This window comes from Anser cygnoides, chromosome 5 (assembly GCF_040182565.1).
Source record: "Anser cygnoides isolate HZ-2024a breed goose chromosome 5, Taihu_goose_T2T_genome, whole genome shotgun sequence".
In the NCBI taxonomy this organism is placed as follows: domain Eukaryota; kingdom Metazoa; phylum Chordata; class Aves; order Anseriformes; family Anatidae; genus Anser; species Anser cygnoides.
The window spans coordinates 38,503,631-38,527,489 of record NC_089877.1 but is presented as its reverse complement, the minus strand read 5'-3'; the positions used below and the strand labels follow the sequence as shown (position 1 = coordinate 38,527,489).

At 50.5% G+C, this 23,859-nt stretch overlaps 1 long non-coding RNA gene across 2 annotated transcripts in view; it reads left to right on the top strand.

Moving 5' to 3' along the window:
* The window catches only part of LOC106042622 (uncharacterized), a 44,399-nt gene that overhangs the window by 10,127 nt on the left and 10,413 nt on the right, over positions 1-23,859 (top strand). The window contains exons 2-3 of one of the 2 annotated variants that reach the window (XR_010831807.1): positions 1-1,867; positions 5,498-23,859. The exon at positions 1-1,867 is cut by the window's left edge and continues 4,954 nt beyond it. This is a non-coding gene — a long non-coding RNA (uncharacterized lncRNA). The other variant, XR_010831806.1, reaches the window with a different exon arrangement.

Sequence of the window (23,859 nt, the reverse complement as noted above, 5' to 3'; positions counted from 1 at the left end):
TGCAGTTGTCACAGGTGACGGCTGGCCTTCACATCCCTCTCCTTGTACTGTTATCAGTCTGAAGTGCTGATCCTTTTGGACCCGTTTTATGCTATGTTGACTCAGACTGCAACACTAATTTTCTGCCAGGCCAGATGTGGGATGCTCCTTGCATCCCGCTGCTGAATGCTCTCCCCAGCTCGTGCTGCTGCCCCTTGCTTATGCTGCCCTAGGGCAGTAGGGCACAGCCCGGGCTCTTGGCACTAGGACCCACCTGCAATAAGATCATCAGGATCGTTGTGTCCCCTCTCTGCCTCTCAATCTACCTTTGCAGAGTGCAAGATATTTGAGAGAGGCTTCAAGAACTGGCCTTGACTTTGCTTGCTCACTTACTAATACAGTGCCAATAGCTATCGCAGATGCTTGTTGCCTCATGCTTGTTGCTCTTAAGCTATTTCCTGTTGCGTTATTAAAACAAGAACTCACTCAGAGATGCATTGCCCCTTGGTTAGTCCCTTCCTCAAGTATTTGAGCACCACGGTCACTTTAAAGGGATGCTGCTTGGACCTCCCTGTCCAGGTAACCACCGTGCTGCTGAGAAATTTGGAGAGCCCCAGGGTGAAATAGAAATCCTGTGAATGGGTCTGACTGGTTGCTTTGGGTAGCAGCAGCTCGAAAGCAAGCCTCTCTGCCCCTTCCAGCCTTGGGAGAAATGAGCCGAGCTCCCAGCTGGTGAGCGATTAGCGCCGGGCTCTTGCACGGTGGCCGTCAGCTCCAGTCTGACACTTGTGTGCTCTTCCCACATCGACTGATGTCACTCCGTGTTTATGGTGAGCTGTCATCCATACATCGCATGTTTGGAACAAGCGGTCCTAACTCTCCTCCTGGGTGGTGGTTTGGATGATGTGGAAATAAGTGGATGTTCTCCAAGTGTGATTTTGTCTGGGGACTGCCTGGGGAATGACCCAAAGCTTTTAGCAGAGCCACAGGGAGCGGTGAAGGGTAGGCTCAGGAAAGAGAAAAACACAGAAGAGAGGAGAAAAGAGATTGGTAAAGCTTCAAAGATGGCACTTGGGTTCCTGGGCTTGGACGTGGAGCTGAGGGTGCATGTGAAGGAAGGCAAAGACTCGCTTAGGAATACGGGAGAAGCAGGCTGTTCACCTGGGAGGAGTGCACACCTTGAGGAGTCCACCAACAGGAAGATTCAAGAGAGGCCATGGTGGGAAGAGGTGGAAAGCTGGTATGAGTCAGGGGTGAGGAGAGCCAAATTCGGCACTGCTTTTAAGCAGAGGAAACTCCGCTGACATCTTATAGCTTCAGGCAAGTACCAGCAAAAACATCTGGGCTGGATCTTGATCGGTATAAATCTGCTCGGGGGCCACTGGCTTCAGCAGTGCCACACCGATTTACGCATGTGAAAGGTTCAGCCCTCTGCTTGCTTCCCTGCTTTCAGCCCTGCCTGCTTTTGGGGTCCCATGGAGCACTCTGGCTGAATTTGTGGGGGTCAAGGCAGAGGGTTTCCTGGTAAATGAGAAAAACACTGTCCTTCCATCCCGCTTCATCTGCCTGGGATTTCCGACTGAAAGGCACTGACTAATTCCATCTGGCAGGCTGACCACGCTTCAAAGGCTGCAAATCCTGAGACTTTTAACTTACAAACAAAACCATGCATTAGAAAAAAAAAAAAAGAGAGAGAGAGAGAAAGAAAGAAAGAAAAAAAAAAAAAGACAGCTCTCCCGAGGGACAGTCTCTGCGAAATCCAAAACAAGGTCTCAGCGCCTGCCCTGGTGCTCCGGCTGACGCCAGTGTTTTTTCTGCCCCTTTTAAAAGCGAGCTGGAGCGTTCCTGACTCCTCCGTTCGACACCTCTGGCTCCCTTATTCCCCTCGGTGAGTGGGGCGGGGGGAGGAGGCTGGAAGGGAACGGCCAGAGCAGAGGAGGAAAGAAATGCCTGGTATTGATCCACCAGGGCTGGCCAGACTGCAAGAAATTCCGGTTCGTGAAAAATGTTGCGGTTGAGAACATTTGTTTTCGTTCCACGGTGGGATGAAACCAAGGCTTTCTGGAAGGGAGGGAGAGGAGAGGAGCAGGAGAAGAAAAGTGACCCTTTTTTTGTTGTTGTAGGGATGGGACGGCCTCGACAGCCTCCCCGTGGTACGGGTGCCCGCAGCACGGGGCTGGGGTGCCAGCCCTCAGCCGTTAGCCTCCCGCATGGAGGCCGTGTTCCTCCAGGTGGGCAAGGCAGAGGCTGGGGTGAAGCCCCCCTAAAGATAAGGAGAGAGCCCTCCTTCCATCTCCAGCCTGTCATACGCTCATGGCAGGGTGGAACCTGCAGGAGACCTTCAGGGCTGTGACCTGCCCCATGCCACTCGTGGCAGTGCCCGTGCTTTGTGACCTTGCTGAATTTTTGCCTGCTGAACTGGGCAAGGACTCCCCAGCAGGTGTGAGGGGCCAGCACTGCAGCTGCGGGGAGGTGACGAGGGTCCCCTGCCCTCAGCACTGTGAAGGAGGGAGGCCCTGACCCAGGGTTTGTACAAAGAGGAGTTTGGAGCGATTACAAAAAAATAATGGACTTAGACGTTGCTCTTCCCTTTAAAAATGAGCTCGCTGTCTTTTTGCACAGCCCCTCCGGTCATGGGTAATGGGAATTCCTTGCAGGAAAGAGTAGGAGGAGGTGAAAACCAGAGCAGGACCGGGCCTGGAAGGCTTGAAGGTGTCAAAGAGTAGGACACAGATGTAGCAGACAGCTCTTGTGCCTTCCAGGCAACTCCTGCAGCAGGGTGAAGGAAGATGTGGGTGATTAAACACCATCTTTGGGCATGGTAGTGTGATCTAGCTCTTGTGCATCTCTCCCGAAGTCAGGGAGCGAATCCCATAGGGAATGGGATGGGGCAGTCCTGCCTCCCACCTCCTGCCCGGCCCCTTGGCAGCTCTGCCCCCTTCTGCCCTCAGGAGCTGCCTCGTTTGTTTTCCAGGAGGTAAAAATCCTTTCTGGACGTCAGCAAGCGAACTATGCAGGGAAAAATAGAGGGGAAAAAAAAAAAGTGTCTGCCGTGAGTCAGAGGGCTCCTCCGGGGGGCTGTGGGATTGCGGGGAGAGGTGGAGGAGTGTGGCTGCTATAGGCAGGCCTATGTACCACTAAGCCACAGGCATGAGGTTTTGGAGCTCGCAGGCCTAGGAGCACAATGGGACCTTCATCAGCTCTTTCCAGGGCAGGAGGGCTTGCAATAAAACCTGAAGTGTCTGGTATTTTGATTGTCAAAGGCCACATCTTCCAAAAGGGGAACGCCTCGGAGCAGCCGAGGAAGGTAGAGCCGAGGCTGCCGCGTGGAGGCTGCTAACAGAACAGGCTTATTTCTCCAAAGGGGATTTCCTGGCAACAGCTGCAGCCTATATCCAAAGCTTTTTCATAAAAGAAGAGGCCTGGCCTCTTCATCTTCCCCTGGAATGGCACTGGGGGGCATCCCTTCTTACTGAGGAGGATTTCCTACCAAATGGGACCAACCATGGCTGCTGCATGGGGTAGGCAGGCTGGGAGCAGCTCTTGGGCATCTTCTCCTGAAGATCTGGGCTGTCTCAGCTTGGCAAGGTGTTCGTAATGCCAGCCGGTGCGGTTTGGGAGCATCCGGAAGCGTACAGCATGTTGTGGGCTTCCCAGGTTATGTACAGCTTCTTGTGCTCTGTATCCTGCTGATAATAGACAGGCACTGGTTGCCCCCAGTGAGGACCCAGATGGGACTCACCACCAGGGCTAGGTGTTTACTGTGCTGTCCCTGGTGCCTTCACCATGTGTAAAATGGCACCAAAGTAGGCTTCCTTGCTCTTTTTTTTCGCATTGCCTTTAGTAGTAGGTCCCCCCTGGCTTGTCCCTGTGGTGCAGATGAGCCAAAGGGTAGGGGAATGTCATTTCCCTGGTCTTACTGTTTTCCTACACAGCTCAAAGCTCACTCTCCTCCCCACACCCAAGTCTGCAGATGTGCATCTCCGTGGGCTGCCCTGGAAGGAGTCGCTGTGATCTGTTTTAACCACTTGACAGCCCCCTCGTTATTTATGGGAAAGCCAGGCCTGGAGCCTGCAGAATGTTACAGTGAGGGATACGTATCTGTGTGTCCTATAGTGCTGGAAGGCTTGGTGGAGTTCCTGCAAAGCTCTTGGCTTCAGAAAGCCGCTTTTCAGGCACATTTTTCCTTGTAACCCAATTCCAAGTTAGCTAGCGACTCCCTTCCTCCCTCACTCTTTCTCCTCAAGAGGGACGGTCATTTTGACAAAAACACACACTTGTCTTCATGCCACATTCCCCTCTTAAAGGGAAAGGGAGGTGACATACTGCACCTTGAAGAGCAAAAGCAAGTCAAGGCAAGGTGGAGTTGCCTCCTTGCATCCTGGCTGAGGTGTAAATAGGACGAGTAATACTCGGAAGTTGTTCAGCATTTCCTAAAACCCCGTGTTCAGTTTCTTATGACTTTGCCAGCCTCTAACCCTTCTTCTTGGTGCTATGCATGTGAATTTTGGGGAGGATGGTGTCAGCTGAAACGGCTCAGCCATTCACAAGAACGAAATAGGGGAAAATAGGTTTGTTTGTTTGTTTGGTTTTGTCTGAGATGAGCTTCCTCCATCCTCTCCAGAGAATGTTCATGTTCAATCGTGTTCCAGAGGATGTTCCATGTTCAATCAGTTCATTCAAAACGTAGGTACCCAATGGAGGAGAAATGAATTGCACCCATGACAGAGTTTAGAAAAGTTGGTTGAAGAGGACTCCTCATTCGTAGGGCTAAGGAAGAACCTGCTGCTATTCCTGTGAAGACACGACTGTGTTCAGCCGTGTTATATGTTTTAAAGGAAAAAAAAAAATAAAAAAATCTTGGTTTGTTTGCGGTGGTGAGTTTGGTAAATCCTCTGTTGGGTCCATTCGAATTGTGATTGTTGCAGTGCTTGTCCCAAAAGCAGGAGGGTGCATTTCATCCATGAACCTTCCCAGCGATGCTCACGGTCCTGTGAAGCCAGAGAGGAGGTTAAAAGGCTGTCTGACCCTCCGCTGATCTTGGTGGCTCCAGTTTGGCTGGTGTCTAGGAGGCAGAGAGGAGATACACAACCAGGTGGCTGGTGGGGCAAGAGACATCGGGCTGCTCAGAAGAGGTTCAAAATTCAGGAAAGACCAAGCACAAGAGGACTGGAAGTTACTTGTGGAGGCAGCAGCGCAGAAGGAAGCAGAACAAGGACAGGCTTTGGGAGACGGGCAGAAAACTTCAGGCTTGGATGGGGACCAGGGAAGAATGATCTGGGTTGTCCTGTGGAAAAAACTGGCTGTGTCACAATGACCATGTTCAGGGGAAGCAGTTACTGCTGCGTGAATGACCTGGATTTTGGCACTGGCAGGGCTTCCAGCTCCTGGCATATAACATCCTTTGTGGGTATAACACTGTATGGAGTGAATGTATTTTTTCATCTGGATTTTTCTCTCTGCTCTATTTCTTGTGCTAACCTTTCCTTGGTGTTTTTTTCTCTGCTGCTTTTTCCAGCCTTTCATGTGCAGATTTGGGCCCAAGAAGGTTTCTGCTGAGCTCCCAAACATATGCTGTTCAAGCGGTTTGAAATATCGAGTGAAATGTGTTCATCTTTCACTAGCTGGAGTAAAGATACAGAAGAAGAAGGTTTCCAGGAAAAATACCCTTACGTCTGAGGAATAGCCTATCATCTGTTTACCAGGACATAGTCGTTTCCTCCTGGCTGCTAGCCACTGAATTGCGTATCCGCATCATGCCTGGATCTTTGTCTCCATGATAATCCAGCAAACGGTTAAAATATAGGGGGCTTCAACAGCAGAAGGTCCGTCCCTGATCTTCTCGCTCAGTGAGACCAAGAACAGTCTGTTTTAAGGTCCAAGGGAGCTTGACTTCCAACACCTGCCTAAGTGCTGTTGTGCTTTCAGTTGCAGAGGAAGTCTTCCCTCCACAGGAGGTATTTCTGGGTGGGATTCTGTAATTCCACAACTGTGGGATTCTCTAATTCATGTGCCCTCTGCAAGAGCTGGGCAGAAAGTGGCCTTGTGCTTGTGCTGGCCTCCGAGTCTGTAACTTGATTTTTGTCTCTATCCGGCACCGCCTTTCAAAGCTGGGCTGATACCACATGTAGCTCTTGGACAACCTCGCCTTTTTACGCACTTGCTGTTCCGTGACCCTCTGGCAGAACCGTCTGCCCCCATTATTCATCCTGACACGGTCTGTAACAGACAGAGCTAACCTGTGGGAGCCAGCTTGCAAATTTCCCTGAGGCTGTCAAAGAAAAAGCTGTGTGCAAGCATAAGCACATGCGTGCAAACACCTTTTCCATGTGTTTTCACATGCTGTGTGTGCACGGGTGTATTTATGCACGCTCATCTGCAAACACACGCGTTTTTTGAATACTTGTTTTGTGTCCTACTGGGTGAAAAGCTGAGAATGGAAAATGCGTCGATAAACATAAGGGAGCTTTTCAGAATGTTTTATTTGACGTTTCAGCTTGCAGCTGCTTTCCAGTGTTAGGACAGGATAGGGAATGGAAGAGGGAAGGTAAATGGGAAAGCAAGGGGAATGGGGAAGAGAAAATGGAAAAGAAGGAAAAAGAGAAAGGGAGGGGGAAAAAAGTGGAGTGGAGAGGGAGAGGAGAGGAAAGTAAAAAGGGAAGGAAGGGAAAAGAAAACGGGAGAAAAGAAATGAAAAAGAAAAAGAAAAGGCCCGGATAGCAATGATCCAGAGCTTGTATACCTTAAAATCTGAGAGGTCCAAGAGTTCTTGACCTGCATTCCCCGTTTCAGAAGCAGAGTGCAATAACACACCATGGTTTGTTTAAAACATGGCAACTCAAATCTAATGTTTCAGAGAAATGTTTCGCAATGGTGCTGAGGAGAGAAAGCTAAAAGATTTAAGCTGTTCCCCGTTACTATCTCCCTCCCTCTGCCTTTTGGCATGCTTGGAATCAAACCCACTCGCTTCTGAAACAGCCAGTAACATTGCTGTTTTGATGGAGTAAGGCTTGAATTAAAACATCAGTAAAAAAAAAAAAATCCTCAAATCCGCTGAGACAGGATGCTGGGATTTATAATACAGCAGGGTTTGCAGGCTGCCTGGCTTGACATCTCCTGTGCAGAGTGATGGGAGCGCGTGCTGCAGAGTGGCTGCAGGGGGACAGTCGTCACGTGGGGCTCCGTCTCGTTCCGAGGGGGTTTGATTTCTGTTTGACTTTTCTTTCCTTTCGTTTCGAAGGAGCAGAGTCAAGTGCTCCAGTGCAGGGTCTGGTGCATTAACGGAATAAACAGTATTGTGGACATGCTGGCAGACTCTCAGTTTGACTTGGCTTCACTGGTCTCCAAAGAGTGATATTATTGGTTATTTATGAGTATTCGGATGACCTTTGAGCAGTGGGGAAAATGTTTATGAATCTAAAAGCTTCACAAACTTTAGCACAAAAGCTTGTTTTGTCCAAAAAAATGTGAACTGTAAGCGACTTCTTCATTATTCAGCCGTGCTTATCCTCCTTCTTTAAAAGCCTTTGGTCATCATTTGAGATGTAGGATCAAACCGTGTAGTGCAGATGAGCAGTGACGTGCCGTGAACAACTAAAAGTGAAAATCCAAGTGGGAAGCACGCGAGGAACTCCAAGAGAGCAGCTGGTTTTGTTCAATGGGCTGGTGAAGGCTGAGTTATTCAAAGAAGTCAAAGGGAGTTAGGTACTGCTGACCCATTATGCTTGTGGACTTCCTCGCCCGCAGGGGTGTACTTTTGAAAGTTGTAGATTCACTTGGGAAAAATTAGGATCCGTTTGTGAACAATTTGTAAGTGGAAGGAAAAAAAAAAAAACACAACCAAGCCGGCGGCTGAATTTCCAATCAGTCCTACTGATAATGAATAACTTCTGCAGTTCTGCTTTTTGAAACAAACTTGGTGTTGTCCATTTCGTGGCGTGTCATTTCAGGAAATTGAAAATACATGGGGGAAAAAAAACCCTCATTTGCTTCAGTTTGCAAGTCAAAAATTAATTGTTTTCTGTCTTTATTTTTTTTCCTGTACTTTTTATATTTCTGTTACTGAAGTCTCAGCATGATTTGAGTGCTGTTCCAGGGTCAGTGTTTGCAGCTAGATAAAAGGTTCACCACTAGTGATTGGTGCATCCTACCTGCAAAAAGACTGATCCCTTTTTACATGCTGTCTTAATGTTAAGTCGTGCTCCCTTTGCCCATTGCAGACAAAGCCTAAAAAATGTCACACGGGGGATTTGTAATGTTTAGTGTGTCACTCCCCCAGAGAAAGCCAAGAAATGCTGGCTATTTAACTTCCTTGCACCTGGCTTCAGCTCCCGGAATAAATCAGAGCAGCCTAAAGCTTATTATAAATTACTCCTGCTTCTCGGTGACTCCTGGGGAGTCAGGCAAGGATCAAAGGAGAATACAAACAGCCCAGCCTCAGCTCCTTTCCCTTTTTTTTGCAGCTGATGCTAAGGTTAGGTGTCACTGTGGTGGCTCTGTGCCAGTATGGTTGCTTTTCCTGGGGAAGATCCTTCACCTGTGATGTAAGACAGCCTCGCCTGGCTGTTTCATGCTGCCAGGGGCTTGTTCCAACACTCTGCCTCTATGTTTCTGAAGATGGACTGCAAAGTTCAAACAACGCTAATCCTGTTTAAGGCACTCTGGGGTCCTGTTTGTGGCCCACAGTGTTTAGCAGAGTTTCCTAGGGCAGGATGGATTTGATGCTCGTTATGCCAGTGTATGGCAGGACAGTTCTACTCCCCTGGTGGAGCTGGCTGGTAGGACAGTACCCAGAGGGACAGCAGACCCTGGCCTGATGTTCCTCTTATCAGTGGTGCAATTGCAGTGCTAGTGGAAATTAGGCACAGCCAGGTACCACGAGGATGGATGCAGTGTCCGTGCTCTTAATCATGCATTATGTAGCTAAAAGAAGGGGAAGGAAAGACAGTCTTGGGTGAACATGTCCACTTTGTTATTCTGATGTATGTGCATGAGTGTTCCTCTTCAAAGCCCTGTCCCAAATACTTGTCCCTTTTAGGTGCCAGTGGCCGTAGGGTTTGAGCAACCTGTGACCTGCCATCAGAAAGATAAAAAATAGTTTCTTGGGAAATTCAGGGTTGTCAGTTCCAGGGTAATTTTCCCATGTTTGGTGTTTCTTTTCTCCAAAGACTGAACTCTTGGAGTCATGGGATTTATATAAGACCTGTAAGTCTGAGCTGAAGAAAACACACCAAGCCCCACCCTTATACATGCAGTTTGATGGCATAAACCTGAAAACCTCAGAAAAACAGAGGGAAGAGAAAGAAAGGTCTGTCTGTTTGGTTTTTTAATAATAAAAGGCTTGTGATTATTTAAAGCTGGTCTCTCAATATTTTGAGCATGCCTCGTCATCTTTGGGTGCGTGGAGCTGGCAAGGCCAACCAGGCACCTATAAAATGCCTGGAATGCTCCCTAGCACAGCCCTCGCTATAGGCAATTTAATAAAACCTGGGGTATGACTCTCAGCTACCTTTCATAGCAAGGTTCAAAAACCTCTCCAAAAAGACCCCTTTCTGTTACATTCAAGTCGTGCTTTCCACGAGGGACTCTTGCCATGGAGTTATTCATGCACTGCTGTGGTTTGATCTCCCTCTCTTTCAATGCCCCATCCACTGACTTCTGCACGGGTGTCCAAACGAGCTCTAAGAACTAGAGTGAGGAAAACAAACTGGGAACTGATAAAAAGAGGGAAGACCCTGCGTTTCTGGGTGTCTGCAAAAAAAGGGGGACTAGAGGGGGGGAAATGCCATTTCCAGTGTGTCTCAAGGCTTGTCCCACAGGATGAGAAGCTGGTTGGAGGATTTGGTTTGGTTCACAGCTGCTGGGATTTGCTTGTTGGTGCAGAGGGGGAAGAGATGGGGGAAGAGAAGCAGAAAAGGATGGGAAGGAAGAGAGGGAAGGCTGTGATGGTTTTCTGGTGGTGCCCGGGCTCCCCACAGCCTCTGTGGTCGGGCTGCCCCAACTCTCTCAGCCTCTCTCTCAGCCTCTGCCAGCCATGGCTGGACTGTGCCCACAGCATCAGAGCAGATTGCCTGGTACATATTTAAGAAGAGAAGTTTAGATAGATGGAGGTAGTTTAGTTTAATTTCCAGAGATTCTGGACTCTTTATATGTCAGGAAGAACTGTTTCATGATGAGAGTGGTGCTGGAACAGGCTGCCCAGAGGAGCTGTGGATGCTCCATCATGGAAGTGCCCAAGGCCAGGCTGGATGGGGCTTTGAGCAGCCTGGGCTGGTGGGAGGTGTCCCTGCCTGTGGCAGGGGGCTGGACTAGATGATCTTTAAGGTCCCTTCCAACCCAAACCATCCTATAATTCTATGACTTTAGGCTGGATTTGGTACTGTTTGGCACTGCCATTATCGTGCACACAAGTCGCTGCCCCTTCTGGCTACCATCCCCACCTCCACGCCATGGGCACCTACTTCTCTGCTGGTGGCACTCGAGGACTAGGAACCGCAGGCTGAACAAGAAGACACAGCTCCTTCCTCCTCCTCTGTCCATGAGTCTGTCCCCGTGCAGCTGGCATTCGCCTTGGGAGCGTCTCCCTTGTGTTGCTCTACCCCCGTTAGTGACAGGAGAGAACAAACAGCCTTGGGCTGCCAGCGGTGCCTAGGAGCACTGCCAAGTTTCCCTGCTACTTGCCGCTGTCTGCGAGGGAAGTCTCGTGCCACTTGGCTCTCTTGTTCCTCGTTGGCGTGCCATGGTGTTACAAAGAATTCAGAGGCTGTTCTCTGCCTCGCTGGTTCACTGCCGTGCCTTGCAGTGGCAGAGGGTCTGCATTCGGTGGGTTTTGTTCCTCTCCTCTCCCCTGGCAGACGCTGCCGGACAGCTTTCAGAAGTTACACCCTTGCTACAGACTTGTAGCGTGGTGGAAATGGCTGTTGTCAAGGTTTTTAGTCTCTCTGACTGTCAAAGCTCTTCCACTGGTAGTTACTCAGGAGAGCTGTGGAGGAAACCATCCCTTACTTTCCTTTCAGGCCCTTTGTATTTGTAGCCAACATAATAAACATGTTGGCTAACCGGGGCCTGAGAAGCAGAACATGGTAAGTGCTGAACCCAACGAAGCCCACTTAAAGCACTGGCAAGGTCTGGCTGCACCTTTCGGGGTGACTTCCAGGCGCCACGTGGATGCCAGTGAAGCTACCTGGGCTTGATGCTGCCGTAGCTGCGGGGGCGCTTGGGCAAAGTCCATTCAAATGTCAGAGGCTGGAACTGAAATCCTGGTGTCCATGAAGAGCTTTCACAGGCCAAGAGGCATCAGGACTTGGGATATGCAAAGGCACGTATCTCTGCAAGTATGCCCTTCCAGATCACCTTGCATACGGCGCTAGGACACGGGAGGAGAGAGGTTTCTTCCTCTGCAGCTTGGGATTCACATGCGGCAGCTGAGAAAGCGATCTGCCTTGTTTACAGGCAAGGGATTTGTGCATGCATGCATCTGACTACATGCTGGCATCGGTGTGACTGCTCGCCGGGTCCGTCTTTGTGCAACGTGCTTTTCAGGTGTTGTTTTGCTTTGTATTAGAACAAACTGGCAGTGAAGGAGATGGGGATGGTGTGTGATGTGTAACTGGGGCAAGGGAACTGGTGGTAATTCCTTCTTTAATCAAAACCAGCTTCAGGAGAGGCAGAAAAGACCTTGATATACCTCTCTTGCCCGCAGAGTACTCTGCACTGCCCCCTTCTTGGATCAAACCCCAGGTTTTGTCGCAGTCAAAAATGCTTGAAGACTGTTTTCCCCTGCATCTGCCAGGTATCTAGCCTCGTTCTCCACCACTGGGAGCCACGCTGAGGGAAATTTTATCTAGCCCTACCTTTGTTGTTTGACCTGCAGAGCAAGGGATTTGTTATTTGAGGATTTCTCAGGGCGGTTTTCTGCCTGTGAAGTCTCGGGGAATTGCAAGTCAGTTATCTTCAGGCTTTGCAAGCTTCCTGCACGAGCTCCCATCACTAACCTTGGTGCTGCCCAGACCTTTAGATGCTTGTGGCCAGAAGCAGCCAGGAAAGTCACTTGGTCTGATGCAGCGCGGCACCGAGCACAGAGCAAGGCACATCTCCACAGGGGTCGCGCAGTCTCTTCCTCTGTTTGTCCTCGGCATCTGCACAGCGGGGCCAGGCAGAAAAACATCCCTGTCTGGGGTGCTGGGGGAAGGATGCTGTGCTGTGGTAAGGTGAAGGGAGCTGGGGGACATGGCTGGGTAGGGTGCTGCTGCAGAGGGGCTGAGATGACTCTAGGGACAGCAGACAGCTCCCCACTCCAGCATCGGCACAGTGAGGGCTTTTCCCAATGCTGCCTTCTCCTAGGGGTGCGTCTCCCTGCTTCGCCGGCTCATTTCTTAACCTGCTCCCAAAGCCTCTCCCTTTTCCTTTCTCTTCCCCCCACGGCATTGTTTCTCCTCCCCTCCCTGTGAGCCCGTTACAGCTTTAGGAGCCAGTGCAGCGGCCGTGCCTCCGCTCTGCGCTCAGGCGGGCAGGGGCCAGCGCAGGCAGGTGAGCCGGGGAAGGGGGGTAATAGGGTTGTTTAGTCTGGATTACTGAGGATTTTTTTTTCCCCTGGGAGGTAGCTGAAGGCAAAAGGATCTCAGTGGAGAGGGGAAAAGGGGGAGCGACGTGTCTCCTGTTGAGAAGAGCTCCCATGGGGCTGCCACAGAGCTCTCTGCCTTCCTCGGTCCGTAGCCACTTTGGTGGGAAATGAGGGTTAACAGCACACCCAGGGACAGCACAGGGGGGAACAGCCCATCCCATGGAGTGGAGACACTCATCCAGACCTGCCAGCTTCCTCAAAGGCAGGGCAGGCAGCCTGCTCAGTAAGGACAGCTGGGTGGAGAGAAGCAGAGTCAAGCAGGGCAGAGACAGCGGGGCCGGAGCTTGGGAGGAGAGAAGCAGGCAAGCTGTGAGCTAACCCCAGCTCCACCACTGGCTGCCTGGGGGATATTGGGTAAGTCACCTGTGTGCCTTCCTAGCCTCTCCTCCCTTGCCTGCCAGCAGAGCAAATTCTGCTCCGAGTGTTGCTGGGTGCTTTGGGCTTTTCTGTATGCTGGTCCTTTAGCGCTGGCTTTGGGCTGTGCTGCAAACGCCCCTGCGCCGAGGCTTTTGGCAGCACCACGATGCCGAGAGCGGTAGCAGCACCTGCCTGCCCTCGGTCGTGTCCATGCAACGGTGGGGGGGGGGCTTCTGGAGGTGCCTGGCCAGGGACGCAGCCCTTGGTGTGCTGGGGGAGAGGAGGAGGCAGTTGGTGCAGACCTTAAAGCAGAGCCTGTGCCCTGAGGTTCGGGGTCACACGGGGACTAATTAGTTCTAATTGGCCAGGGGGTCGCGGTCATTTTCATGCATTTTCACCTGCTCCTTGCACCCAAGCTCTGTCCGCATTAAGAGATTAAATACAGGTCCTGGCTCCCTGTCTTGAGCGCTCTGTGCCTGAGCTGCAGCTGGGCGAGGGGAGCGTACAGATGCGGGGTACCACCAGGCTGGCTGCAGGCAGGGCAGCGGCCCGCAGAGGAGAAATGTCTCCTGTGCTCTGTCCTTACTCTCCTTCCTCCACTTCTCTTGCTGGCCACCGCAGGAGCCGGATAAGGAGGTGGATGGACCTTTACTGTGAGTTGGTCTGGCCGTCCTTGTATTGCCACCTTAGCGATGCAGCTGTGAAAGTCCCGAGCATCTTCGACCCTATTTGCTCCAAATCTCTCAGAGGGAGCCCACAGCCATTGAAGAGTTCTGGCAGCCTGACGTGGAAGTGTGGGTTTTAATACCCAAAGCCGCCCCCCGAGGTGTGTTGCACAACTCCCCTTGCTTTCCCAACGCCCTGCTAGCCCTACCAGTGGTCTCACGCACACGATGTCCCCCCTGGCCGAGCAGCTGAGACAAACGGGCCACCCATGGCTGGCTGGAAGAGGCTTCGCAGGTCTGTCTTCCCTCCCCTGAGCTTGCAGCATCCATGCTGACCTTCCCAAGGGTGCTGTGTACGTGTGGGGCTCTGGCTGCCCAGGGACAGAGGTTGGAAGAGGATCATTTGGGGAAGGAAATCCCAGGACTGCAAAGGGTTTGCTGCCCCCCTATGGATTTGACCGGCGCGGCTTGGGCCAGGGCACCAGGGTGGAGGAGGTGGTGGCTGGGGGAGCTCCACCGGCCCCTCGTGTCCTCCTCGTTCAGGCTCTCCCTGTGCTCTCGTGCAGCTGGATAGGTTGGGGTCTGGGCTCCCATTCAACCAATTGCATAAACCCAGCAGAACAACAAGGGTTCCCCAAAGCGGCTCCGTCTGTGTAGGGCGCGTGTTCCTCAGGACTCCCTTGGTCGTGCTGTGCTTTGCCGGAGTTTGTGCCAAACCCAGCCCCGTGGTTTATAAATAACATTTGGGTGGGACAGCTCTATTATTTACCTAGGAGGCAACATTGTCTGGTAGGCAGAGACAAATGGCTGGATGTCTGGGGCGAGGTGTTCTCTTCTCCTCTACCGCTGCATTGTGTAGTACCGCCTGCTGCCTCAGTTTCCCTGCTGGTGAATCAGGAGTAATGAAAAACAGCTCATGATAACTTCTGCAAGGCTTCGTTACTTTAAGGATCTCAGTAAGGACTTTCCTCCAGAGTCCTTGAGCAATATAATTCTAAAGCAGACCAAATATTTGCAGCTCTTGGTTGGTGACCAGACCTTGAGAAGCTATTGACACAGAAATCTGTAGTAAAGGGCATTCTGGAAGACATACGGTGGTGGCACTGATACGTTGCTGGCTCACCCGTTACTCCTTGAAAAAAATATTGCACACTCCATTCCCCTGCATTTTCAACCCTGCTGGCTCAGTCAGTGCTTTTCGTTTCAATGACAGCTCAGTGCCAGGTGTCTTTGCTTCCTGGCTCTGTACATTAATGATTTCTTAACCTACACAAACAACTGTAACACATAAGGAGAGTCACCTCGCATAGTTCTGCTTTTTAAAAAGAAGTCAAACCTTAGAGATTTTCTTCAGCTTTTGGGAATCCACATTCAAATAATCCTGCACATCACGGACTAGTGTGGGCTAGGAGACATGGAAGCTGTGACAGTCTCATCTGGGACAGCACAAACTTCAGGGGATGTGAAAAAAAAAAAAGTGGCATCAAAACGCTTCAACCTCTGACTGCAACTGGAAGCAGCATGGTGTGACGGAGCACTGTACTGGCATAAGGATAGCAGCCTCCAAACCTTCCTTTTCTTTCCACATTTCCCATAGGAGGGAATGGTTTAATACCTTGGGCAAAGACTGTCTGATAGGCTGTCAAGTACCACAACTGTGTTTTAATTTGCTCCTTTAGGATGAACAAGAAAATGACCAGAAAACTGGGGTTCAGAAAACTAGGAACTCTCTGCAGGAGAAGATCACCTTTTTGCCATCTGCCTGAGCCATCCCAGGCCCAACAGGGGTGGTGTTCCCAGATGACGTGCTGCACCGAGCAATGCAGGTGTCAGGAACCTCAGCTTGCTGGGGGACTCCTCGGACTTCTCTGATGGGTACTGGAAATGTCCTCCCACCCTAAGCTGAAGGCCTAGAGCCATTGCATTTCAGTCAATGACAAGTTTTATATCAGCTGCCCATTAAAACTTGGAGTTCCATGTTTTTTTTTCTTTCTTTGTTTTTTAAAGGCTAGATCCTTGGTTGGTGTGAATCCCTGCGGTTGCACTGACTGTCTTGCAGCTAAGCTAGGTTTCTTCCGTTAGGGAAACCAGCCTGAAGAACTTAAAGGAGCTTGCCTAGAATTCACCCTCTTCTTCCCCGTGTTTTGATGACAGGTTTCAACTCCTATTTCCATGCTGCAGATAGCCAACAAGTCCTGGGCCAGGCAAAACTGGAATTTCTAGGATAGCTCAGATCACAGCTTGACTTGGAGCCAAACTCTCCAGATGTTTGGGGCTTTGGTTTGGGCCATCCAATAACAGAAATACTTACTGAATCTGGAGTGAGCAGCAGTATTTAAGGTGGTTTCCCATCGGACACCTGATGGGCATCTAGTAGGAGACAAGACCAGCCTGCCTCATCCATTGAATCATGCATTTGGGGGGCCGGACAGGACCCTCACACAGGACAAAACATTCTCTGTGGAGTAATTTTCTTCCCTCTTTTTTTTTTTTCCTGACACTTTGTTCTTCTTGTTACTGAGGCAGGGAAAAAAAAAAAAAAGGAAGAAAAAAGAAATTCCAGGGTGAGAATAAGGCAGGGAGTAAAATTAACTGAGGAACTTCCAAACAAACGTGTGGGTTACACTTAGGAGAGCTTGCTTTTGTTTACTATTTGTTTTGAATTTCCACTCTTTGCCCTCAGATCAAGCTCCAGAAGAAGGGGGAGTCTGGAATGAGGCCTCAGATGTCTGTGCAGCTCTTAAATGCTGTGAAAGGAACCCTGATGAAAGGCTGTAGCAGCGGGATGGATGGCACCCAAAGAGAGGCGTGTACAACACTTTCGATGGCTTTTTGCTGTAGAATCCTTGTTTCCAGAGAGTTTAACCCCCATTGCGATGGCTGGGAAAGGCAGTCACCAGGGGAAGGCCAGTCTCTGTTAACCTCTTCAGTGCTGTGTTTCCAAATGATAGTTGTCACCTGCATCGCAGGAGAGCCTGCAGGCTGAGACCCAGCGCTCCATACGTCATAGGAGAGAATTACTTCTCATCTAACAGGCATGACAGAAGCAAAGCAAAGTGCAAAAGCTCTCTCACTTGTATTAAGTAAAATCCAGCCTGGGTGATTCCTTAGCAATGAATCGATAAACGTTTCAGCATGCTAATGCTGCAGTTGGAGCTGGCTGTATATGTAAAATTAACCATAATCTTGGTAAGAGCTTTGCTAGGCTGAATGAGGAACTGATGTCTTAAGGCACAAGACAACTCTGAGAAGACTTAGAAATAAACAGCCTGTGTGGGTAAAATTTTCTCTTAACTACCACAACCAGAGAATTTTTGCATCCTTTTTGTTTGCAGACTCCTTTTTTTCTGGTCCTGGTGGCTGCTGAAACCAGGTTCCTTGTGGAGATCGCTCCCTGGTTTGAAGCCATGTGGTTGTTCCAATATTCTCTGTCCTGTAAACATCTCCTAGAACATGGCACACCACTTCATCTGTCTCTCGTTAAGCAGAGAATGTGATTATTATTATGCACAGAGTTGTCAAACCAATCTGGTGTCTCCAGACTTCACCAAGGATCAGGCAGTTTCACCAAGATGCCGTCCTCCTCTTGACAGCTTCCATGGAGAAGTCTAAGGAACATTTTAAAAAATAAAGTCAAATATACTGTACACAAGCGAAAGTGCCAAAATGCAGGCGGAGCGCATGTCGGGGAATTATTTACAGTGGCTGAAGTTTGAAATCTATTGAGGCTGAAGTTAAAATATCAGCTGGGATCCCAGCCCAAGTTTGGTCACAAACGGAACGCGTCAAAAAGTGCTCAGGAAATGAGCAGAGGCCCTGCTAAGCAAAGCCAGCTCTTCTGTGGCTGTTTCTTCCCGCCTGGAGCTCCAGCAGAGAAAGAAAAACCATGCTAAGAGAATTAGAGCAGCTGAAGGGAACAAGTGTCATGTCAGTGCGGTGTCTTCTGGAGAGCCAGGGAGCTGCTGGGCTGGTGTGCTTCGGGCAGCGATGCCCCTGGAAGCTGAGGGTGCGCACAGCAGAGGCGAGGAGGAAGTTTTGCAGCAGACCCAATGTCTATCTCACAGCTACTGTGGCTAGCAATAGGCTCAGAGGGTGTTAAAGCATCAGGGTTGTTTTGCAGCTGGTGTGAATTGGTGGTTCTCCACCAGTTTTGGTAGTTCTGTGGTGGGAGAGGCTTGACGAGGACCTGGCTTGTTGGCGGAGTGCTGCAGAGCACCTCAGGCCTGGTGGGAGGCCCTGAGCACAGACGATGGAGGAACAGGGCTGAGAAGGGCCTGCCATCCCCGTGGCCATGCCTTTGGCACCATGGATGGCGAGTGGTGTGGTTTTATGAAGACCATAGGACCACAGAACAGTCTGGGTTGGAAGGGACCCTTGAATCCCATCCAGTTCCAACCCCTGCTGTGGGCACGGACACCTTTCTTTGGATCAGGATGCTCAAAGCCCCGTCCAACCTGAGTTTGAATGCTTCCAGTGGGGCATCCACAACCTCAATGGGCAACCTGTTCCAGCGTCTCACTGCCCTCAATGTGAAAAACATCTTCGTTATATCCAACCTAAATCCACATTAAGATGGGGAATGGCCGTACACCAGCGGAGCAGCTTACATCGATATCAACTCCTGGGTGGGAGGATTCTGTAACTACTGCTTGTGTGAGACCATGAAGCGAAGGGAGAAGAGGGTTAGCTCTGTGGAAGCCCATCCTCTGTTAAATTCCTCCCCGTCTTGGTCTGGAATGCTTCCCCTGCCATCTCTCAGCTCTTTGGTGTCTCTCCTGAGACAGGCAACAGCAGCACCGTGTGTTCGTCTCCTGCCGCTGCCCGGGCCTCTCTGCTGTCACTCTGCCCACACGCCCACCTTTCCTTGAGGGGAAGGTGGAGAGTGCTGTGGAGCACAGACCTGCCCTTGCTCCTTGGGGTGAAGCGAGCAGCTCATCTCACAGACCCTGATAAATGCCGATGCCTTTCAACCTGCCGCTGTCCTACCTCAGAGCTGGATACAGACAGCGAAATCTCAGCCCTACCACAGCTCCTCTGATCCATCCAGCAGCTTTTCTTCTACCGTCCTCACCTGGAGCTTGAGAACACGTGGGAGAACCCCTCTGGAGATTCCTCCCCACCCACGGGCAAGGCGCCCCCCGGGCGGCAGTAGGAGGGAGGCCGTGCGGAGCAATGCTGTGTGATCTGGCGTGGAGCACGGCAAGCTGAACGAAGCCTTTCTCCTCCCCGGGGAGCACTCACATGCTCTGAGCAGCAGCAGCAGCAGTGTGAGGATAACCCCAGCGTGGGCAGGGGGCTGACTCATCTCTCCAGAAGAGGCAACACTGTTTATTAATTACTGCTCCTTTGAAGTGGGAAAATGGAGAAAACCTCTCATGGCCAACGTTGAGATTAACCATCTAATTGTTCTGCTGGTATGTTTGCTTAAGGGGTTTCCTTTGCTCTGTGTGCATTAAGAAATAGTTTCTCATCCTACCGTTGTTGCACCCAGATGATAGTCATTAGCAGTGTACCAGACAGGGCCATTGTATATGCCTTGTTCTGATGCTTTTTTTTTAATTATTTTTTTTATATCCCTGGGTCCATCTCTGCTGAAGTGACTTCAGCGTTGGAGGGAGAATGACAGCTCTTCGGAGCAAAGGCTTTTGTTCCCAGAACACACAGAGGGGCTCTTCATGGACAAAGCAATTCTTTGTCCCTGCCAACAGATTCCCCGGTTGTCTTTTCCATCACAGGAGATGGTGCCACAGGTGTGGGAGGTGCTCCACATCCTGCCGGGGAACAAGACCCCTCAGGCTGGGCTGCTGGCGCGGGCTGTGTGCCCAGAACCACCGCCTGTCTCGCCAGCTCTGAGCATGCACGTCCCAAACGCTGCTGCCGTGGAGCACGGGGTTTTGGAGGGAGACGGCACACCCAGCCCGACCTGTGAGATTGTCTCCTCTTTACTGTGTGGATGTAAATGGGTTTACACGAGGGCTTAAACTCTGCTGCTGCTCTGTGCCTCCTCCTAGACTTTGCCTGTCTTTGCTTGAACATAGGAGTGGGTTTAAATCTTGGGGTTGGCAGGTGATGCACAGGTGAGCTTCATCTGCAGGATGGGGAAGAAGGGAGAGAAGATTGCTTTGTCTTTGCCTGAATTATCATCTCTGAGTCTGATTATGGGAAACCAGGAGTGCATCTCAGCAAGCTAAACACGAAGGAAAATGGTACGAGTGGAAGACAGCTGGAGCTGGAAATCTTCTGATCCTCCATTCAGGCCAGGTCCCACCAAACGTTCCGTTTCAGGTACAGTTCCTGCAGAAATGTCTCTCAGAACCATATCAAACCATTTTTTACTAGGTCCAACAAACCAGACAAGAACTTTTGAAAGGACAAGTAGCTTAAAGCCAGGGGAGAGTTACTTGCACTCGCTCAGTCTCGCTGCCATTGCTGTTCCTTCCCGTGACACGGCACACGTGGCGAGCCTTGCAAAAGCACATGTTCCCTTAACGCTGCTCACGTGGAAGCTCAGGCAAGTTTTACTGTTTGTCTCCAGACTCTGGAAAGCCTCAGCTGTCCCCCTGCATCATGCACAATGGCAGAAGGGTACTTCTGCCCCGGGCAGCTGCTGCCTTGTAGCCGAAGTGTGGTGACCGGCTCCTGCGCTGCAAGGCTGCGGGCTGCAGCTAGAGGGGGTGAGCAGGCAGAAGATGGTTGCAGCAAAAAGTCCACATCTGAAACTTTTCATTTTGCCCCCGTCTCTTCTCCTTCCCCTGATCTCAGGGCCACCTGCCTTGCTTACAGGTATATGTCCATCCCCAGGAGACTCGTATGTGCCCGTGCATTTCTGATACACGTGCGGGTACAGGTGCTGCACCCGTACACATCTGTGCGTCTGCAGCCGTGCGTGCGCGGTGTGTCTGACCGTTATCATTAGGTGCTGTCGTTATTTGTGGGGACACTGCTGGCTGAGGCTGGAGTGCCCGAAGTACACGTCACAGCGAATGGCCCTCTCTCCCGAGATCTCGCAGTCCAAGTATATGATTAGGAACAACAGATGGATACCACAAACAGACAGGCGGCGTGGGTGGGGGAGGAGCACAAAATACCACCGAGATAATTAGGATGAATGATTAATGACTCGAATGGGGAAGAAGGGGCCAAAATACACTAGCTGAATATTCACTGGTGATGCTTCGCAGGAACCTCAGCAGAGGTGGACACCGACTGTATCCTATTTTGTACTCGCTTGTTATCCAGGCTGCTAAATTCGCCCCCAGCCCGTGTTTGGAGACGTTGGGCTCTAGCATTACACTGTAGCTACACTGTAAGGATGCTGTAACTACAGTGTATTCTGGCTGGAATGCAGCCCCGACCACACTGAAACACTAGTCCTTACAGGAATTTTGATCTCGTAGGATCAGATCCAACACCCACTGGAGTCAGCAAGCTCTTGACCCGTATGGGATTTGGGACAGTCCCAGAATGTTCAAGTGGGCTCCAAACTGGTCTGAACAATCGGGATATGTATTTAAAATGATAAGAAGAAATGCTTTGTATGAAATGCATTTAATGTATTTCTGTTTTCATGTACACATTTTTCCTGTGTGAAATCAGACTGATTTTTTATCTGCTGCGTCTATCTTAACATGTGGTGTATGTTACAGTGGACCAATCAGTTACATGATTAAAATACATGGTAAACAAATTCACAGCATGCTTAGCACTAGCAGTTTCATGTTTTTGTGATGATTTTAACCCCAGTCTTTTCTCTCTTGATCTGTGATTCTGTTGTTTCTTCGTTGTTTTCCCTTGAGACTGCCCAGTGGTGCCCTAAACCAGCTGAATTTGCCTCCTGCAGCTCCTTCCATTGGTTTTAGGGTAGCCGAGTGGCTACCACAGAGGCTAGTCCTTGAGGTTGCTGAGCTTTCTCCCCTCTCAAGCAGGTCGGAGTGATGCTTATAGAAGAGGATGACGTCCTCCCCATGGCAAGGATCAGCACAAGACCTCAGTGCTGCTGGGCTGGCAGCATCCACTAGCATGGCACTCCTCGAAGGGCACACCCCGAAGTAACTGCAGGGAGGCAGGGGGAAGGAGGTGGAAGGTGCCAAGTCAAGGTTTCTTTGTGTTGGGATCACGCAGGGCTCGGTTCTGGCTCTGATCTGTGAAAAAGCTTGCACAGATAGGTGGCCAGGTGGAATTTCAGATCATCCGACTCCGCACTGAAGAGGGCTGTGTGTGCACAACTTCAGGCCGCTCCCCGGGGTGAGCTCAAATAATTACCAAGTCATTTCCAGTAAGTCCCTGCCTTGAAGGCCAGGGTTGCTCTGACAACCACTCTGGGTGGATCATCTGTGGGAGCGGAACCTGGAGCCGAAAGGACAAGCCTCCATTGTCAGAGCTAGGAGCTGCAGTCCCTTCCCGTGACAGCAGTGGCAGCTTGGAAGCGCACCCCTGCACCGCTCGGAAGGATGCACGCCCCACCTGGGCGCTGCACGTCATGCTGCAACACAGCTCACCGGGCTGACGTCCAGCCTGGCATCCACAAACACTGCGTGCGAGCACACCTAGTCGACTGCCAGCTGGATGCAAGGCGAAAGTTGTGTCTGTTCATGGGTGCATGTCTTCGCAGGGAGGTGCTGTGGACCTACCCACCTCGGTGCCCAGGTGCTTGTTGCAGCTCTTACCATGGCTTCTATTTCCATGTTGCTGGGGGTTCACCAGAGCTTGGATTTGTGTGCATGTGATAGACCAAAGGGAAATATTTACAGCTGTTGTCATAGGCATGTGAAGAAATCTTACGCTACTTTTCAAGCCGAGCTTTTCAGACAGCCAGACTCGGCGTGAGGATTCAGAGAAGGATGCTGGCTCTGATGCCAAACTTGTGGTTTTCTCTAACTCATTTTGCAGGGCCTCCTTTTGCTGGCTAGAAAACCTTTGCTTGAAATGCAATTACCCTAATGTAGAGAAGAGAACAGGCATAACCGTACCAGAAGAGAGGAAATTTCCTCACATCTTCCCTTCCCCATAAGCAGTGGCACATTTTCTGGACTTTCCAGATAAAGAGGGAAAGATTTGAGCTGGATCCTCGTGTAAATGTATAGCTGCACAGCCCTACTGCTTTTGGCAGAGCTTAGCCAGTAAATCTTAGATCATAAGAAGAGGTAGGTAGGTATAGGGCCAGGTATAATCTCAGCAGGAGTGCAAACTGTTACAGTTTGTGGAGTCAGTGAAGCAGTATCAGTGGAGAGTCTGACCTTTCGGTGCATCCCTTTGATGGCAGCATGGCAGTGAACTTCCTCCTAAAAACTGCCTTGGTTTTGTTAACTCCTACATTGTTTCTGAACTGCCATCCTTTTTTAAATGTATTTTTGTCCCTCTGACACCTACTGATACCTTTAATCAAGTCTCAGCTTGGAAGAGGCCTGCTGACCATGGTGGGCCATTCCAGGAGTCTGGAGCCAGGATATCTTCTTTCTCCTTTTACAGCTGGAGGTACTAGGAAGAAGTGCTGACTGTGATCATGGTATTGAATTCTGAATGTAAGTCAAGACCATGGAGCTGGGAGAAGTCATTTCCCTTCATCCCTATAAAGAAGGTCCAGCTAACTGAACTTCTGGATGGTGGAAGGGACCTGAGCTGGTGACTGTGCTGGATAAAGGTGCTGTATTCTCTGGTCCACATAGAGCAGCTGCTAGCAGAGGTAGAGCTGCTGTCACTTGCCCTTGTTCATTCAGAGAACCAGCTCTGAAACCCATGTAGAGACCTGGCATGCACCAGAGCTGTGTCTGTTTGCTCAGAAACCCAGAGAGGCTGTAGAGGAGGTGCCCTATCACGTACCACGTAGGCCAGAAACAGCTTGTGTGTCTGGAAGAGATTTGAAGCCTGGAGCTGCAGCTGAGGCCACTTCAGCAGGCGTGCTTGAGCAGAGGGAGGGCACAGGTGTGGTGGAGTTCTCCTAACAAGCAGAAGACTACAAAGGGCAGATGTCCAGCTGGGGGGAAAGGATTTGAGTTTGTGTGCCTATGAGGGCAGAATGGAGGAAGGGAGTTGCTAGTGGATGGGAGCTGAAAGTAAAGGTTAGTTTTGGTGAAGCAAAGAAAGAAACAAAAGAGATCTCATAAAAGAAAAGAGTAATTAGTCCCTGCAGGAAGAGAGGTGTAGCTCGTGGTGAGAGCTGAGAAGTGGAGCTTAAGAAGGATCAATGACAGAGAGAAACTTGGACAGTATATACAGGAGAATATCTACACTGAAAAG